The 19688-nt window shown below is 51.7% G+C and overlaps 1 long non-coding RNA gene across 1 annotated transcript; it reads right to left on the reverse strand.

Moving 5' to 3' along the window:
* Positions 1-5660: 5660 nt before the first annotated feature.
* Positions 5661-7490, reverse strand: LOC128141389 (uncharacterized). Its single transcript, XR_008234992.1, has 2 exons — positions 7410-7490; positions 5661-6065 (listed from the first exon to the last, which is right to left on the reverse strand). It is a non-coding gene; the product is annotated as an uncharacterized LOC128141389 (long non-coding RNA).
* Positions 7491-19688: the final 12198 nt, after the last annotated feature.

Raw genomic sequence — 19688 nt, forward strand, 5'->3', positions numbered from 1 at the left:
TTTGCTTTTGTTTGCGTTCTGGCCGCCAGTGCTGGAGAATGCTGCAGGGACTGCTGCGGGGATCGCTGGCTCTGCCGCTCCCACCCCACACTGTGCTGCACCCGCTCCCCAAAGCGCGGAGGCACAGCGGTGGCATCCCCATGCTCTGCCACTGCTGTGGCTGGAGAGGAGATACCCTGCTTGGAAAACAGCCACCACCCAGCTAAATATTTAGGGTTGGGGAGGGGGGTGCTTAATATTGTGGAGAGCAGGCGCGGTGCTGTAGCCTCCCCAGCGCAGCGGGTCAGAGCATCCCACCCGAGGATGCCTGCCGGGGTCAAAACACTCGCCCACCTTCTCTTGTGCTTCAGCAAACAACCTCGTGCTGCCTGTTGGCTTTAATTGCTGGGGCCTTTGACGCTGCTTTTACCCTGCCATCTCATCTAGGACTGTGGGAAATTAGGGGTGGGAGCCGTGGGTGCGATGGGACCTTAAAAAGGAGCAGTGTGGCGATGGCTGCTGCGGGTCACCGTGCCAGGCAGTGACTGAATTCGGTGTGAGGGCAGGCCGCAGAAATTACCTGCAGGGTGTTCGGTGCTAGCTCTATCCAGAGCATCCAGGCGGGCATCCGACGCTTGGGTTTATTATCAGAGCGAGCTGCTCCAAACAAGGCCAGGGAATCTGTGTTTCGGCTAAATAAAGAATTTAGCAGTGCTTTGAACAAGGGGTTGAAAGGTGCAAGTCCTGTCAGGTAAGAAATGATTCAGTACACAAAAATGCCTGAACTGCTGGGTTTACTCGTCTGTAGAGGTCGTGAACTCTGCTAAATTCTTCCAGCCTCCGGTTCTGGAGGTCCATGAAACAAACCTAGGGGAGAAGGAAAACATTCCCGGTGCCCCGTGCCTCCGCAGAGCTGCGGCAGCAAATGTTTCCAATTACTATGGGGAGTTTGCATGCGTTGGGTTATTCCACCCAGCGCCGGAGGGTCTGAATTTCCTCACTACTGTGGATAGAGTCTGTCAGCCAACATCTACATTCGTGTAAAAACATAAAATCCAGCTTTGTCTTTCATCATAAAAATAAACTCTATCCTGCAGAAGAGACAAGCAGAGGGAAAGCGAGCGGCGTGGGGGGGAGTGGAACGGAGAAGATCCCCACAGCTGGGCAGGGATGCAGGGCAGGGATGCGGGGTAAGGATGCTCGGGACAACAACCCCTATGTGGGGAGCTGGGGGGGGGGCACTGGGCACGGCACCATGCAGCCAGGGGTGGGCGCAGGGAGCCGTTCCATGCGTATAAAACAGCTCGTCTGCTTTGCTGCCTTTGAGAGAAAAATGGGACAGAACGGCTCTAGCAGTTTCTTAAACCTGCTGAAACCCACCTCAGCACCGCACCATCTTCCTCAAGAGGATAAAGCAGTAAATGGCGCGTGGTGGGTGTGTGTCACGTCATTTAAGTACACTGCTGTTGTGCATGGGCGGTGTTTAGAGAGACCTTGAGAAAAGGCATTGGGGAACAGTTTGAAAAATAGGGAAGGCTTTTGCACAAAGATGGACAGCAGCATGCGAATGTGGAGCTGTGCAGATGGACCAGACCAACCAACCCAGCTGCAACAACCTTATCCTCCATGTGAAAAATAAGGAAGCTTCACCCGGGACATGCCAGAGGTGGGAGAGTCTGTCCAAGCATTCGAGCAGAGCAGTCCAGCCCTTGGGACGCTGCTTGCCTAAACTCTCTGCAACCCACAGCTATAATTAGGCTGCGCGCTGGGTATTTGTAACCTTTTCTGCCTACTCACATCATGCTTAAAATGTCTAAGCCCAGAGTCATCAGTGGGGAGCAGAGACTGGTGTCGGAGAGGCAATGCTCACCAACCCAACCGGTGCGGTGCAGCGGCGGGTATTTTGTATGCAGGTCTGATCTGGGTGAGCTGAGAGCCCTGGGCTGGGAGAAGATGCCCTGCAGCCGCCCGGCCTCGGGCTGCGATTGCTGCTTTTGCAAGCCAAAGCAGGGTTGGACCCAACATGTGCTTGAATGGGAGACCTGCAATGGAAAGCTGGAATGATGTTGGTTGCGGAGCAGGAAGCATTTTGCCAGGGATTAACCAGCGCTTTTTGTGGTGCGCGGGACTGGCTTTGTGAGGGTGTCCCTCAGCTGAACAGCCAAGTTCAGTATGTGAACACTGAAGTTCCCTAAATCCGTGGCCTCTTGATACCCGAGAAGAGTTTGATGCTTGGAAAACATTTGCGGTGTCGGTGTTATGGCAGTTTTCACCCTTCTGGTGGGTTTTGTGTTTGATTTCCATTGCGCTTTCCACCAAAGCCTGTAAAGCTGGGAGTTGGGAGGGTCTTGAGGAGAGCCTGCCTCTAGTCAGAGGAAGGAAGAACTGCTGACGGATGGAGAAAGCAGGGTAAATGATCCTCCACGAGGCAGAGAAGCTTTGGGAGGGTGTCAGACTGCTGACTCTGTTTTCCCCACTTTGCTACTCAGCAGAGCAGGAGGGTGGGCTGTTGAGAGCTGGCTTAATAGGAGAAAAGTTGCTAGCAACTTTAGGGCCCTAAAAAAAAAAGCCCCCCCCCCAAACCTGTGGGATGCCTATTTGCCTCCAATAATGGTTGCCTGTTAGGCAAACTGACAAAGCGCATGTAGTGAATATTCAGTGTTTTACTGAAAAGTGGGAAGAGAGGGGCGAATGATGGCAAAACGAGCGCGACCCAGCCAAGAGAAGAGGCACATGCTGGTGCGGGGTGAAGGAGTGAAGCTGGCCATGCCGTGTGAGGGTCCGCAGCCCTCACTCTGGTGCAGCAGCGACCGTCTTTGGGATGGGAGCTGCTTTCAGGACCGCACCGTTCAGGGATGCTCGTGGGAGCGCAGTGGGTTGGGGGGCTCCGGGTGTCAGCCCGGCTGGCAGCTGACCCGGCGTTCCTCCAGGCACGCACCCTGCTGTGTTGCTAAATGCCCTGCATATGGATGAGTGTTTCTTTAAAGCCTGTAAGAGTAAGCAGCAGCAGAAGAGATCCTTGGCTGCCTGACAAACCAAATGTGGTAGAAATGCCATATGTTTCTGGCTTTAACCCTCCACAGAGTGCCCCACTTTCTCCATGTTGTGATTTTTTTTTTTTTTCGAGATCAGATTTAAGCCACTTTTCCTGTCGGCCCCGTGGCTGGTGGGGAGTGCTCGCCTCTGTAGTCTTTTGTTGCTGAAGCAAATTAAGCAGCATCTCAGCTCCCTTGCCTTCCCACATGCTGCCAAGTAAATCCTGCAACTTTCTTGGGTGACGACATAAATTTGCAATGGCATTCTACAAAAGCTCCCCACCAAACCAGAGCTGTCTAGCATCCGTAACAAGCTTATCAAAGGGTTTCTTTGCAGGGAGATCTGAGCCCTCCAGGTTTTGATTCATAGCAGGTGAAGGCAGAATCTGCTGAAGCCTGATTGAAATGTGCGAGGTCAACAAAATAGAGCAGAGAGTGCACAATAATTGGGGAAGAAGCAGCAGCCTTGCTTTCTGCATGTGTTCCTGTGATCCCTCGACTGTAATCTCCCATTTCCAAAGGGAAGCCTGTCTTGCATACTTTATTAGATCGTTCATTTGCACAGGAGGCCTCTCTTTACAGAAAAGGGAGAAAACCCCAAACTAAAACCATTACTGACTTTATTCTCCCCCTTCCTTGTGCAACTGAAAAGGGAGACATCTCAGGAAGGGCTGTGGGGAGAGGAGTGGTACCTGGCTTTCATTTGAAGGCGTCTCACTTTTCCCAGAATTTGAGCCTTTTTTCTTACCAAAGTGCTGGTATTTACTGCAGCTCAGCAGATCTGAAGATGAGGAAGGGATTTCTGTGCTTTTTTGGAAGTTAAAAAACTTGTGAAGGGTGAGGCACGAGGGCTGAAATAGCCGGGCTCCTTAGGGCAAAACATGTTTGCTAGCACAGATTCTTACCTTGCCTTGGGAGAATTTACAGTTTTGGGGATCTCTGGCCTTTCTCAGAGATTTGGGAAAGAGGTAGGAAGAGTTTTATTTTAAGTACACGTTCTCCCCAAAGGCTGTAACACTTTGTTGGAAATGCTCCGTTCCCTATCTGTGCAAATTAAAACCTTCCTTTCCTTCTGAGTGTGTGTTTGGGGGGTTTCCCTTCTCTTCTGTGTTCTGTCTCTGAAAGGGGAATAGATTAAAAAAAAAAAAAAACCAACAAAACAGGGAAGGGGGAAGAAATCTGTCCCCTTTTCCCTCCTTCCCATCTGCTGTTTTATCACCAGCTGTTTGTGCTTAAGCTTGGATTACAACCTCTCCATCAGCCTGTTTGGTACACCACCCTGTGCAGCAGGGCCTTTGCACCGCTGGTGGAAAAAGCCATGGCATTGAAAATCCGGGGGAGGTTTCAAGCCCGTCGCTGTGTCTGCTGCAGAAACGTTAGTTTCTTCTCTCCGCATGCTCCTGCTCGAGATGTTGCTGCTGGAAATGCCCATGTGATGGGGCACAGGTCTATGCCTCTTGCCCCAGGATGCAAGTGTTTGGGGTCACCGTCTTTCCTTCTTGCGGTGGAATTGAATCTAAACGCTAGTGAGAGCAATAAGCCTTCAGCCTTTATGCACGTGTAGTAAATGCTGGCTGCTACTGCAGCGTGTTGTTTACTCCGCACCAGGGAGCGAAGGAACAAGGCTAAGCTTCACGCCCGTGGCTGGGAGGCGATGCCCGGCCGGGAGCCGGCGTGGACAGCAGGAGCCGGAGCAGTGTCCCCTTGCCTGCCTTCCCGGGGCTGGGCTGCGGGAGCCGAGAGGGGCTTTGTGTGCACAGCTGCACCCCATGTGCCTTCCCATATGGGGCATCTGACTCACGGAAGGGAGCTGTGGCAAGCAAAGTTGCTAATGGTGCTTGATGGAGTAAGAAGCCAAGAGTGACGCTGGGTTTTTAGGATGGGTGCCAGCTCTGCCTCTGTCTAGAAGAGCTGTAGGAGAAGTCAGCATAAAACCCAGGGATTGCTTAACAAGCTCTTTAGCGGTACTGAATGTGCTGAGCTCATCCAGGGAAGCTGTGGGCGCCAAGTCTTTCTTACTGACGGACCAAATACTGCAGGACGGGGAGCCATCAGTCCGCTCCCTCTGCTTTCTGTCTTCCTCTGGGGAAAGGCTCACCGGCCCCGCGGCCAGCCTCGCGCTGGCAGAGCGGCTGCCTTAGAGAGGGCAAGAGGCATCGCTTTGCTCCCCATCTCCCTTCCCCCTGGATGCTTGCTGCTTGCAGCACTCCCAGACCCGCTCCGAGCGCAGGGGTGCAGCGGCACCGTCCTTGGTGTCACCCACTCATGTCCCGCTTTTCTGAGCTTGTAGTTCAGACCCCTGGCTGGCAACAGAGGCAGCAACAGGGAGGATTCAGCTGCGTCACGGTTGCCTGAAGACATAGCTACTGGAGCCTAATTATCACCAAATCGGATCACTACCTCGCTGCAGCCACCAGCCTGATTAACAAACATCCCCCGCCAGACGAGAGCTCCCCGCGTAACCCGCACGGAGAGCCTCTGTGCTCCGCAACAAAGGAGATGGAGGTTTAAAGAGGCGACATTTCCCTGTGCATGCGGCGAAGCACCAAGCAGCGCCTGCTACATCGTTATTAATGATACCAGTATCAAATGTAAACTATTCTTAGACGCCTGTGTCAATCGGGGAGGACAAGAAAAAAGCAGAAATCCAGGGCTGCCAAACACAGCATCCAAAATATCATTATAGATTAGTCCGACTTCTTTTTTTCAGAGCAGGGAAAGCTCAAAGGAAAGCAGGGCATGGTAAGCGGCCCGGTACAGAAAGCTGGGAATCAATTGATTTAACTCTGAGTTCGTACTCATACAAAAAAATCAAGGGGGGAGATGGGGCTGAGGTTTTTGGGACACAGCTTGCAGCAGAGGTATGGAGGGGGCTTCTTGCCGGTACAGGTGATGCGGCTGCTGGAGGCACAGTGGACATTGCTCCTGTATCGGACACCCAGGGGCCAGGGTTAGCTCTGCTGGACTTGAAGGCTGGCAAGCTTGGCATATGGCTTCAGGCAGGACAGGCTCTGAGACAGCCCCATCCAGCTCTGATGCTGAAGTGAATCTCTGGAAGAGGGGAAAATAAGGTATTGTTATCCGAGGTATCCTTCCAGCTTGCACTGTGACCGCAAGCTCACCTGCCTCCCTGCGCTTCAGGCGAAATCTGTGAAGGGTGGCTTAAAATGGGGCTTTTCATCTTGGATTTCCTGGGAAACCCAACAATGCAAGAGTAAGGAGCTGTTTGGAGTCAGGAAGGCCATATGTTTGTTGGTTAATGCATCACCAGCAAATCCAAGCTTCCTTCCACGAGGGCTAATCATTTACAAGCTATACGTTTAGATGTCTGGCTTAAAGTTCGTTACTTCATGCCCTGAATATGTGCATCAGTTTCCTGGCTATAGGGTGGTGTTGGCGTTCAGTCGTTGTCCCCCTTTACAGAAGAGACTGGCATTGCAGTGCGCATCAAAGTCAAGTGTTGCATGGGCTTGCTGCCTCTTGTCTGGTAACCATCAGTGTCCATCTCTGTCTGGAAAGAAAAATCATACTGCAGTGCCACTGCAAGTGTGGTGAGTCTCGAGATGCTTGAGCTTTTAAAAGCTTCTGTCCTTTGCCTTCTGCATATGTGAAAAGGGCGTAAATGAGTAGAAACCTTGGCCTTTGATTTGGAGCAGGGCTTTCAGATCTGACCCAGGAGAAGCCTAAAGCCTTAAATTCACCTTACAATGACTTAAAATGGATGCTCGCATGCCAGACTCGTGCCTTGAAGGTGCAAAATTTGCTCACGACTCCTAAAGCTTTGGGTTTAGCTATGGGGGCGTGGCGCGCTCTGCCCCTGCAGTGCCATGCGCGGTAGTGGTTGTGGTTCAGTGCTCCCAGCTCGGTCTTGCTGCTGTCAACGCCATGACGTGGCGTGCTGTCGCTGCCGCACGAGGCATGCTCTGCTTTACCGAGGGCAGCCGGTGCCCGGCGGGAGGCTCTTGCCTGCAAAGGCTCAGCAGAGGCTTGCCCCCCCTGCCCCGCTCCCCTTGTCTCGCAGCGTTCTCCTCCATCCCTCCCCGCTCCTCTCCCATGCCTCTGAGCTCAGTCCCCAGGTTCGCCTCTAAATTTCCCCTTCGAAGCGGCTATTGATTTTCCTGACTAATGCACCGGGCTTCATTGTGCACCACACACCAAACAAAACAAAGAGAACTCAATCAGCCACTTAAACAAAAAAAAAACCCAAACAAAAACCCACTGGCTTCCCATTATAGGCTGGGCAGATCATGCAGTTATAACTTGAAAGGGTTCCCATTGACCCATAGCACTCAGTTAAAATGAAGGTAGCAGTGCAAATACAGGCTGGAGAGGCAGGCTCAGGAGAGCTCTTTCCTTACATAAAAAAGAACATTTTTCTTTTTTCTTTCTTGTTACCTGCAAATGAGAACGAAATGCTGCTCTTCTCCGCTCTGTGTAGCGTTATTCCAAGCGTACCAACTCTCAGCTCCCTTCTCCCTTGGCTAATAAGTAATCATGAGGAGGTTTGTGGCCTTGTTTGTTTATATTTGGCCCAGAAAATGCTTTTTTCCCCTCTCCTCCTCCCCCTGCCTCTTTCAGTACAATGCTTTCTGAGATTTATTTGTAAGCCTGTAAATACAGAGTAAGTAGCTTTAATTTAATTTACCAGGCTACAGTAAGAAACTGTATCTGCAAGCAGGAATTCCATCAGCCTCTGCTGAGCAGAGAAGTGTCTGTGGATGCTGGATGCTCAGATCTTTCCCTTTTTTCATTTTTCTCCCCTCCTTGCTAAGGAAGAAACTGTTTCCTTGCCTTCTGCTGCCGCCTTCGAGAGGCTCTGGGAGCTTTGCTTGCAGGATGCTCTGAGCACAGGTCAGGCGCTTGGTGCCGAATGTGACAGACTGCCCCTTTGACCCTGAGAAATGGAAGGTAGCGAGCTGGTCCTTACTGAGGCCCATGCTGCTGTTGGCCTGCCTTGCTTGGAGATGACAGAGCCGGAGAGGACATCTTCCTGCCTTCTGCCAGCCTGCCCTCCAGAAGAGGTTATTTCTGTATTTTCTCATGACTCTCGGAGGGAGGCTTCCCAGTTTCTGGAAAATATTTGGCAGGCAGGGCTTGATGCCTGACTATTTCTATAAACGGTGTCTCTACAGAGATGTGACTGAGGTGCAGAGGTTTATGAATGGGGAGTATAAGTGGCATATGGGAAGCAGCACTTAGTCTAAAATCATCGTGAGAAAAAAGGGAGAGGATGCGAGCCGGCATTCAATGACGGCTGGAATGAATGAGGTTCCTGCGTTGCTTTCGGTCTGGATGGGTGCCCGGGCGCTTGCGGAGCCTGACTGTAAGGGATGGCTCTTTCGGACCAAAGCTTATGATCGCTGCCACGTAACAGAACTGCTCCCCAAAGCTGTCTGAAGCTCGTGGTTTGTAAAAAGACAAGGACAGTACCAAAACCCTGATTAGCAGCATCCCTTCCCAGCCCTCTAGCCTGTGGTGGGAGCTGGGCTTGCTTCCTTAGCCCTTCACCCCAGGTTGCAGCAGATAAAAGTGAAACAGCAGCCATGTGCATCCTCCCTCTGCTCATCTCAAGGAGCATAATGGGGAATTGTAACCAAGTCATAGCATATTTTTTTAATCTGTGTTCCCAGGACCAATGTATGCAATAGCTGGTCCTGGGGGTTCCTGCACGACCTGAACAGCTACCTGTCCTGTATGTAGGAGCAGCAGTAGCACAATCCCAGCTGCTTTTGGAAAGATGGGGCCAATGATGAGATGAGATGGCTACGCGGCTTCCTTTCCTGATTTCCAGTGCTGTCCTGTCCATCTCCCCTCTCTCCAAGCCCTGGAACCGCAGGGAGAAGCTGCTCATCCCTGTGGAGCTCTGTAACATCAGAGTGCTCCGTGGCCAGGAGCCCAGAGCAGAATGGGTGGGAAAGCAGGCAAAGCTGGCAGCCTCAGCACGTTAGCCGAGATAAACCCTGGATAAATGAGTCGCTGAAGCAGGAGGCTTGCTATGCCCCGTTTCGCCCCCATAGCAGGGGCTGGCACACTCCCAGTTAATCCAGCACTGCTTGCACTCCCCGGCTCATGCACGGGACTGGAGTGCTGCTCCAGGCTTGCCCATCTGCTGGCGACGAGCCCTGGGCTGCACTGCGTGCGTGCGTACACATGGTTTTATGCTTCCAGTTATGAGATTCGCCAACTGAGATTTCTTATTTTGCATCAATTTGTGAGGAGGTTACCCCCCCCACACCTCTCTGTTTTGTTAGCTGCCTCGGTTAAGTCTGACAGCTTATTTAGAAGGGGCTGGTGCCCAGAGGTAGAATTTGCAAACAAATAACTTTCACCCGACATGACAGTGCGCAAGAGATTGCAAAAATCCTAGGCGATGCTCGCTGATGTGACGGTGACAATAGGAGTTTTGTCCTCATTAGTTTTGCCGACAGAAAGGCTTCTAGCTCTGCCCGGCCCTTACCACCCGTCAGTGGGAACAGACTTCACCACCACCTCGCTGCTTTGCAACCAGCCGCTGCTGCCTGGGGGATTTGAGGAGTGCAGGCACCCTTCCCCTACCCCTCCTCTCTCCGGCGAGCTATGCTGACGCTGGCATCTGCGAGCCTTGTTTCTGCATCTACGGGAGGGCTTTTGCCCCAGTGCGTGCAAGCAATTAGCGTGAGGCTTAATCCACGTCTGCTTTGGGGTAGGAGGAAGACGGGAAGGGATGACGGTTGTCTTGCCTTTTGCTGCTTAGCCTAGATCTAAGAGTTTACAGCAAGTGTTGTTCTCTTCTGTGGTCATAGCAACTTCGAAATTAATTTTGCTTACTTTTAATCTGAAGTATTTGCAGTTCCCACATGAGTTGTCCTCTCCAGCGCTGATCTCAATTACCTTCTTATGATCGGAGTGCGTGTGGTGGTGGGGAAGAGGAGGAGTAAATCCTACCACCGCTGAGAATGTGCTGCGGGCTGGGATTTACGACGGGCATGCGGAGACAGATCTTCCTTGGCTCTGCAGGGGGGCTGGACGGGGATAAGGGGGACACCCCTATTTAATGCAGCTTGTTCCTTGGGCAGTCTGTCCGATGTACATCTGCCCGCTTGCGACCACTCACCTGATGGAAAATCAAGTTATTCTACCATTTCAATCTCCCTTATTTAAGCCTTGCGGCACAGAGCTCTCGGGGGATGGAGGAACCCCTTCTCCATCCTTTCCTTCTCCCAAGCTGCAGCAAACAAATGCCTTGGGAGCAGCTGCTGACCGTCCACGGAGAAAAACCGCCCGTGTCCCTGAGAGCAGAAACTGATGACACACTTCTCCTGCTGGGGTGCAAGCGGGCTACCATTTTTCCTAATTAGTCATGATGTCTTGCCCATCACAGGAATAAATAGCAAGCTTTCCCTAAGGATGTGAGATGAGAAGCACTATTTATCGTTGCTCTCAGAGGAAGCTGACAACATGACAGGTGAAATATCAGGAATAATTAAGAAAAATAGGGGCTTATGTACTTTATCGCACCACCAGCAGGGACGCATTGCTGGCGATTCGTGCATCCTCGCGTATGACCCCATCCTGCCATCAGCTGTAAATACTGTATTTTCTGAGCCGCCCTCCCATGCTTGTGCAGCACTTCTCGCCCAGGGCCCTTGGCGAATGCCAACCATCCCAGCAGGCACTCAGCAGTGCTCATTGCTCCTGGGTATAGTGGCTTGAACAAACCAAAGGCACCCGCTCAGCGTCTCGGTGGTGGGGTTCAACCTGCAGTCGGAGGTCCTGGCTCCAAGATAGGAACAAGTTGGGTAACAAATGTGTGGTTAGTAATTGCCGTTTTCCAGTGAGCTCTTTGTCTGGGAGAGAGGAAGGGGAAAAAAAACCCAATAACCTGTGTATGACTTAGGATTTCAGACTTTTTATGAATTGCTGACTTCGGGAAAGTCACTGGGAAGCAGATCCCACCGAGACGTGTCGTCTAAAGGGGCTACTACAGCTGGGCTTACCACTCGCCTTCTGCCTGCCAGTGCAAGCTCTTGCCTACGTTAGGGAGAGCATCCCTGGGCTTTGGCCCCGAGCTGCTTGCGCCATCCCGCTGGAATCGATGATGGATGACGCACTGGGGTAGGGGAGCAGCCCCTGTGACCTGGTTTTCCATTACAGAGTTAGCCTTGCCCCCGGGGCATTCCTGGGTCCGCCCAGGCTAATGCCGGGCTCCGTAGCCTCGTTGGGAATTAAGTTAAAGCTGCGGCCCGCTCGCATTGGGAGATGTGTTTGCTTATGAGGCAGGACAGCTGGGGAGCTCAGGAACTGTATCTACTCAAACAATGTGGAAATCTGATTACAGCAAGTGTCACTGGGCATCACTTAACTCTTCCCCTGCAACCCCAGCCTCGCCTGACAGGCATAATAGATCTCCTGGATACATCTTGCGCTGAAATAAAATGCCTAGTCAAAACCGCTTAAAATCCCTCAATTTTCGAGTTTGCTAATCGTGTCTCTTGTTTCCTGGCTCTGTGTGCTTTTGGGGCCGGCCGGCCTACATTAAGCCTCCTTAAGACCATGCAACAGCATTCCCAGACGTGGTCAGTGAAATGCATCTTTTTTTTTTAGGCACGTAGGCGAAAAGTGATTGTACATCGCGGTCCTCATTTTGTCCCCTTTGCCCATGCGCTCCTAGTGCCCACTGACACTTTTTAGGAGGCTCGTGAAAGGGACCCTTTGTTGGGGGGAGGAGGAAGCCGGCAGCAAACAACTCCCAAATGCTGCTCTTAGGGCACTTATATTTAGCTCACTTGCAGCACTGTCCCTTGAATGTACACTCATGCTTTTGTGCCTTTTAACTACCAGCGCTGAGGGCCTAAAAGAGAAGGATACCAGCGAGGCACAGGCAGCTGCTTCTTGCGGAGCTGGAGGTATTTTTAACACAATGCTCGAGAAAAAGGGAATTTGTTTCCTCCAACCTTCAGTCAAAATCAGCGCTGTGAAGGCTCTCTGAAGGAAAGCAAAGCCCAGGCACTTCTGTCTGCAAAAGCATTGCACGCAGCAGTGGAAGCAAAATTGCATACAAAAGCTGAAGAGGCGCGTTGTGAAAGAAAGGTGAAGTTGATAGTTGGTAGAAGTTGATCCTGGCTTGGTGGCCTGGAATGACTCCCTCTTGGAGGCAAGGTGCTGCCAGAGACGCAGGCGAGCCACATGCATTAATTTAAAATATGCAGGGTGGCCAGGATCTCAGCCCAGCAAAAGGAGAGCATGAGGGCTGAGTCACAATGAGAGCCAGGTCCCCGCCAAAATGAAGACTGTTTTTCACTCTTTTAAATATTTCTGGAGCGCTGTAGTACCTTGTGCTACAGCCTGTGTTCCCTGAGGCTTTGGAACAGCAAAAACTGTCCAGAGCAGGCTCCACATCTTCTGCGAGATGCTACTTCAGAGCCTGACCTTGAGGATCTTGCACCTCCCTTCTTTTGATTCGTGGACCGATGGGTCTCGCCTCTCCGCCACGTCCCCCACGAATGCCTCGGGGTGGTGGGCGGGCGGGGAGGTGATGGCTGGCGGTGGTCTCCGCTCAGCCTGGAGGCTTGCTGTTGACCACAGGCGAGGAGCAGGGTCTGCAAGGTGTGGGAGGCGCTTACACCAGGTCAAGGGCGGCAGCAGGGATCCAGCAATCATGTTCCCGATGGAGCATACCCAGCTCCTGAGGTGCTGGCATTGCCCCTCCGCTCCCAGAGATAGATGGTCCTGCACGAGCAGCTCCTGGAGCATCTCTGTGAGAAGCATCGCCCACCAGCTCTTCTTCACCGGTGCTGTGCCTGGTTCTGGGTATGTTCTCCCAACTTACACATCCTGCCAAGGAAAAGCCTTTTTCTCCCCCTTCGCTATCTTTAAAACGTTTGCGTTCTTTATCAGTAGCCGGCTTGTATCAAGTCTGACAAGTCTTGAGTTTAACTGTGTGATTCCTCAATTCTCCAAGCAAATAAGCCCAGATAAGACCCAGACCTTTGAAGCCAATTGTAATTTAATACAGCTTAAATTGTAAACACCAAACAGTTGCAAAGGAAACATGATCAAAGCCATTGATTTGGGGTTTTTTTTGTTGTGACACAGTGTCCTTTTGAATAATTCCCAATAATGAGAGAATTAAAACCTGTTTGCAGATATTACGAGCCTGAATAGTCAAATAAATAATTAGCAAGCTACTCATTTAAGCTCTGCCTATGAAAAAGCAAGAATATCCTTACTTTCGAGTAAAAGTGCTAGACTAAGCATCTTTTTTGAGTAAAATGGGGAAAAAGAAAAAGATCGCTCTGGGCAGAGTGGAAGATGGATTTCTTCCACTGGAAGAGCAGAATGCTTGCCATGGAGAACAAACAGCTTTTCCCAAACTGCATCAATACAGTACTATACATTTTCCATCGTGCAGCTTACATTTCTGGTCTGTGGATTAATTTTAGAGCGCTAATGAGCTGGCCTGACGTAGTGTTCAGTGCCTAGAGAAGGACTGAGGTCCTGCTGAGAGTAGGTATGCATCCAGAGTCTGTTTGAAGTTGTGAAAAGTTGTTTCTGCTGGCGGGCGCCCGACCTCAGCAGCACTGATGGCTTCCAGATGTCCTGCTCTTCAATCCTGGCCCCCAATCCCTGTGTGCCACAGGGAAAGGCAGGTGGAGGTGTGAAGTGGGGCTGCCAAGCGCCCAGCCCCAGTCCAGCCTGCACTGCACACTTACCCAGTGATGGTTACCTGGCCCTCTGCTGTGGGCAGCGTGGGAAGCAGAAGTCAGCGGAAGGCTAGTGGTAAAGGGTGCTCTTTGAAAAGTTTCTTCCTAATGAAAGCATCCTAGGAAGCGTGTGTTTGGCCGTTTCTGTTAAGGACGATGTTTGTAGCTGAAATGTGTTTAATATGGGCTGTCTGTGATGCCGTAACAGAGGATACTTTTAAAGCACTGTTAGTGTTGTGCTGACTCCCTCTTTATATTTTGAAAGGGCAAAGTACGCCAGTGAAGAGCTTTAAAGAAATAGAAGCAATTTGTTACCACTTCCCTGTGAGGGCATGGAGAGGAGATGCTCCTGCTGAGCATAAGCGTCTTGCTCTGCTCCTTCTCTTTCCCACTCATGCTGGCAGTGCCCCACGGCTGCCGGCTCTGTTCCTGTTGGCCAGCTGTACAAACACACCATCAAACCCCACGGAGCCAATCTCGTCCCTGCCCTGTCCTCTGAAACGCGCCTCGCGCTTGCTGTGCTTCTGCCGAAGGAAATCGGTTCTTATTTGCGCTGCGAGGTTCTGTTTGTCTGCCTTTGTGCATAATCCAATCTTTGTTTTTATTAAGGAAAAAACCATCCCTGAGGGTCCTGCCTGGGCTGTTAGAGGGCACGCAGAGCCCGACCCCTGCACGTCTGCTTCCCTCCTGGCTGCCCTCCGTCCACCACTGTCGTGTGCTGCACCGCATTACCGGCTCTCCCAGCACAGCAGCTCCTGCTCCGTGGTCTAGAGCACTGATCCTAACCCGTTAGGTTTCACTGGAAGAAAATGGTTTCTGTCGAATGGCTGTCGCTTTTAACCTGGAAACTGATGGCGTAGGGTCTCAGGTGCCGTTGGGCTTGTGTAATTCATGGTGCGATGCTCTGTCATGTTGCAGTCGTGGCAGACGCGGGAATTTAGGGGTGCGTGTGAGAATTATATACTGGAGGGCAAGAAAGGGAGGTTTCTGGTTTCCCCAGTACACAAAATACCTGCCTGATTACAGGCCCTGCAAAGGCTTCTAGACTTCTGAGGCCATCTCTTTCCTGACAGGCATGTTCAGTGGGATGCTTGCCTACCCCTTGCAGAGATGCCCCACTCTCAAAATTCAGGTTCGCTTGGATTTTCACATGCAGCCACACTGGCTTTCAGATGTCAGTATTTCAGCTGGGTCTCATGGCTGCTGTTCAAAGGGCAAAAATAGGGTGGCCAAAAAATCGGGATGCAGCAGATAATGCTGCCAGTCCCATCAGGACGATGCTGCCGCTCAGGGCAGGAAGCCACCGCTTATTGTTAATGCCAGGACCAGGCTCAAAGTGGATGTTCTCAAAACACAGCCGTGCTCTTCCCCAGCCCTTCAGACAGAAATGAAAAGGCTTTCATGTTCTGCGGGGGTGGAGAGCACAATTTGTGATGACCTGGCTCTGGCTGGTATTCGAAAGGTCACTTTGAGTACACGCTATCTGAGCCCATTGATTTAAAAAAAAAAAAAAAAAAAAAAAGCCCCAGCACTGGAGAGAGAGGGAGAGTGGGGGAGAGGAAGCGAAAATAGCGCTGGCAACAGTCATTGTTTAAAACCAACAAAGGGGCACTGAAAGGCTCCCCGCTCGCTGCTGTCAATAGCCACGGCAAGGGCACCGGCTGGCACGGCGGTGGCTGGTCCATGCCACGAGAGGAGCTTCTGCTCAGCTCCTGCTGCTGTGGGCAAGCTCGTGGAGGAGCTGGAGTGGCGAGGAGGATGGAGAGGGCATGGGAGGGTTAGCAGCTCCCTCCGGATGAGGAGGGGTGGGTACTCAAACCCACTCAGGAGGCCTGTGGCTATCCGATGGGCCAGGGGTGACACCGTTGCTGAAATCCAAAGGGATGCGTGCATCGATGGGCAGCACTTGCATGCACCCATCCAGTGCCACCGGTCCTGCTAGCGGGTTGCTGTGAGCACGGCAGCAGCGGATTGCTCTGTAGGCAGGGCGATTGAGGGACCAGGTTGTGTTCCTACAAACCGAAATGTAGTCTGAGGGGCCTCACCCCCCAGCCACGGCTGGATCGTTACCTTGAAAGCATCCGAGGCCAGGAAAGAAACAATTTGCCCTAAAGAGCTCAGCCCACTGTCAGCTGGTTTGTGAGCATTACTGAATAATAAGGAGCAAGAGCAGCATTAGCCCTGCATCCGTGCAGTCATCTGTCATGTAACAAGGAAAGTATTGGCACATTGTCATGCTTCAAACACTGCTGATCGATGTTTTAAAAAAAAAAAAAAAAAAAAAAGAATAAACCCTGGCCTCGTGTGTGCCCAGAGGCACCACGCTGGCTGCGCGGCGGAGACCCGGCAGGGGCCAGGGGCAGCTCCTGCCCGCCTGCTGAGCGGGACCACACGGTTGGAGAGGCGGGCACCCTGCTCCTGTCTCCAAGCCTTTGGAGCGTGTGGAACACACATCGTTGCAATTTTAAGAAGTCTAGTAGAAGACCAAACTGCGAGCTTTCAGCAGCTGCCCTGTTAAAGGGTCAGTCTGTTGTCTGCACGTTGCTTAAACCCCAGTAAGGGCCCTTTCCACTCTCCTTGGGGAGCGCAGGAGAGGATATCTCCTTTTCCACATGAGCATCCTGGCTGGTGTTCAAAAGGGGTGGACAATGTTGCCTCAAATAAATTGCTCTTCATCGGAGGTTAGTCTTTGCACGGGAAAGAAATGGGGTGAGTCGAGGGGAGAAGGGTGGATGCTCACGAGAAAGGAAAGTTTCAGCGATGGAGACCCCAACACCATTTGCTGTATTGTCTCAATATCTGTGGGGGACTGGACACATTGATCCCCAGCTCAGTGCCCTGTCTGTGAAATGGGGACAAGAGCATCTCAGAGATGCTGCAGGGCTGGTAAAGGCACGTGACAGTCACAGGTTGCTCTCCCGCTGCCATCTTGGGAACCACCTGGGCACGGTAGGTGGGAGAAGGCTAGCAACTGCCGTCTCCTTTCTTTGTATCGCTGTAATTACTTGCGATACGCAGTGGTGTTGCGGTGGTTGCGAGGGGAAAGGGATGACCCAAACTTGTAACTAGGTTAGTCAGGAGGGACAAAACTGCATTTTGCCCTGCTCAGAGGTGAGAAGAGGTAGGCTGCGGGAGGAAGGTGGAGGCAGCAACTCCTGGCCTGGGTACCGGGAGGGAGAGTAATCAAAGAGCAGAGGTGGCTCTTCTAGTGGGCTCATGCGGACAGGCGTTTTGGCAAATGGTATTTTCTTATTGACTCGGTAAGGGAGAGAACAGAAGGGTCTCGGCTGTTAAAGCAAGTGACAGGAACCCCTTTGCTCCAGGCACGAGCCCAGAGGGGTCCCAGTCGGTGGGATGTACCGAGGGAGGCAGAGCTCTGCACTGGCAGAAGGGGACTCAGCAAAATCACTTAATGGATTTATTCTTCCAATTCCCCTCAGCTCTTCCAAGCTTTGGATATAAGCAAGGAGAGCAAGTTAAGGCACAGATTATAAAAGTGATGGATCTACAGAAAAAGGAGAGGTTTGAAGGGTTGAAATTTACTGCAAAGCCTGGCCCAGAAATGACCCTCTTCTTCCTCCTCTGGATTTTTCCCATCTTGTGCAGAAAAATGCAGCTGGTCAGCTGGACAAGTGGAAACCGTAGCTTTGTCATTAATGTGCAATGCTGAAACAATGATGTATGGCTGGTGATAGATCATGTTGGGTTTCCGGAGAGCAGGGAAGACGAAGGCATGAGACTAATTCATGATGCATGAACGCATTGATCTTCCTGGCTCTGAAAATACAATGTAATGAACCCCTGCTAACAGATCATTTTTATGCCACTGCACTTCACTAATATCTAATGATTTCACCTTGCTCTGAGATAAAATATAATTGTATGGGAGTTCCAGCTTTGTTCTCTAATACTCGCGTAGAGTTAACGAATTATGTTTTGCTCTGTAGCTGTCGGCAAGTTGAGACAAGCTTACAAAAGCCCCGCAATTATTCGGCTGAGATGCACGTTTAAAACACTGTGTGTCTATGTGCGTGTGTGTGTACTTGCATCTGCTGGGGGCATGATGACTCAACGCGTGGAGCTTGTGCATGGGTGCTCCTGGGAACTGAAGCAGGCGATGAAGGGCAGCAGGTGTCCGTGCTCAGGAATTTCTGGATCTCGTCCGTCCGACTGGCACTCAGGGAATGGCAGTAGCTTTGTGATGGAGGCTACCTGCAAAGGCTGTCATCCGCAGCGTCCCAGCGGGTGATGGGAAAGCACAGACATCCTTTTGTCATTTCCAAAGACTGTAACCCTTTTGAAGATCGAGCTGCCCCAGTTTGCCCTCCTGAAGCCCCAGACGGGCTGTGTTTCTTCCCCAGCCAGGTGAAGCATTTTGCTTAAGAAAATAAGTTTGGGGTCCTTTTGAGAACGCTCTTCTGAGTTCTTTGTACTTCACCACAACGAAGGTGCATGTCGGGATTTTTCCGGCATATTGTTTGTCCATAAGCAAATGCTGTCTCCCTTCCAAGCCTGCTCTAATGCCCGCAGTTTGCAGCCGTTTCTGATGATATAGAAGAGGGGTGCTTCTTGGAGAAAGTTAGGGCAGGTGGAAAGGAGAGGACAGGTAACCACGGCAAGGCTTGGTGGAGTTGCGTGGTTCTGGTTCGAGGGGGCTGGTAAAATCGGCGCGTGCCTCTGGATTGGCAACAGGGATGTTTCCGACTGCTCCAGTCCCCGGCTGTCAAAACCCTGACAGCGGCGGGGCGGCCCGGGGCTGGCCACATCTCCCTGTGACCGGCAGTGTTTGTCTTGGCATCTTATCTGCAGTCACCTGTCTCCTCTTGTTTTGTTTAGTGACGGGAAGCTCTTTTGGGGGCGAGCGATTGGTAAGCTCCCGTTTGTTGCGCAGCATCTGCTGCAGCTGGGGTCCTGGCTCCCGACTGTGGCTTTTAAGCGCTATCGTAGTGCGAAAAATGAGCAGGAGCTAGCAAATGTGAGTTGAAGGTGAAGATGTTTGTGGATTCTTCAAAGGCGAGCCTTACTGTTACAAAAGAAGTCAATGAAAATCTAACCGCTCTTGACAGTGAAAGCTGAAGTAATGTTGTACCTAATTTGAAATTCCCTCTAGGCTAAGTAAGACTTCTCCTTTCATGTGCGATGTTTGTATCCCTTCTGGGAGCCCTTTCCTCTGTACCATGCTTGGTTGCATGCGGTGTTGACAGATGATTAAGACATGAAGTCTCTTAAATCAGAGGAACAGCCAAAGTTTTGCATTGTGTGCTCAGGTGTTTACCCACAGCGTTTTAATCGTCTCAGCCTGACTTTGAGGTTTGGGACTTGCTGCCTCTTGCAGCTTGAGGTGTCCCTAGCAAAGGAGATGCTGGAGGGGACGACAAACGAGTCGTACGAGCAAGGTACCAGAGGGGAAAATGCTCCTTCGCTGGTAGCAGCATATTTGTAGTGGATGATCTTACTGGATTTGCTGGTGACAGAAGTCGCCTTACGAGGGTTGCTTTGTGGAGGCAAGGAGCAGAAGCTTCTGCAGGACTCTGCTCCCTGTCCCCACCAAGCAAACCTTGCAAGGTGCCTTGGGGGAAGTGTGATTGGTGCCTCTGCATCTTTTGGACATTTCCAAAAACTGAGGCTAAATGGTCATTGCTGCGATGGGCTGCTGCTCTGGACCCTGGTCACCGGGGTCCGTGCTGGGTTTGGGGGAGGTCAGGTGGGGCAGACAACACCCACGAGGCCTCTTGCTGCGGGGAAGATGCGGCTTTTGATGGGATCAAAAAGGGCTTTTTTTTCCCCAGCACCTCGTACAAAACAAACGAACGACCAAAAAACCCCAAACTGCTTGCTGTGGTGCCTGCCTGGAGCGCGCTGGGCTGGGCCGGCAGCAGTGGGGGCTTCTCCAGCTGCCTCCCAGCAGACCCTAGAGCCCAGACCTGCCCCGTGGCATGCCCAGCCAGCATGCTGGGACCGTGGGTCGAACCTAAACCAGGCTCCGTCACAG

This window comes from Harpia harpyja, chromosome 4, assembly GCF_026419915.1.
Source record: "Harpia harpyja isolate bHarHar1 chromosome 4, bHarHar1 primary haplotype, whole genome shotgun sequence".
Lineage (NCBI taxonomy): Eukaryota > Metazoa > Chordata > Aves > Accipitriformes > Accipitridae > Harpia > Harpia harpyja.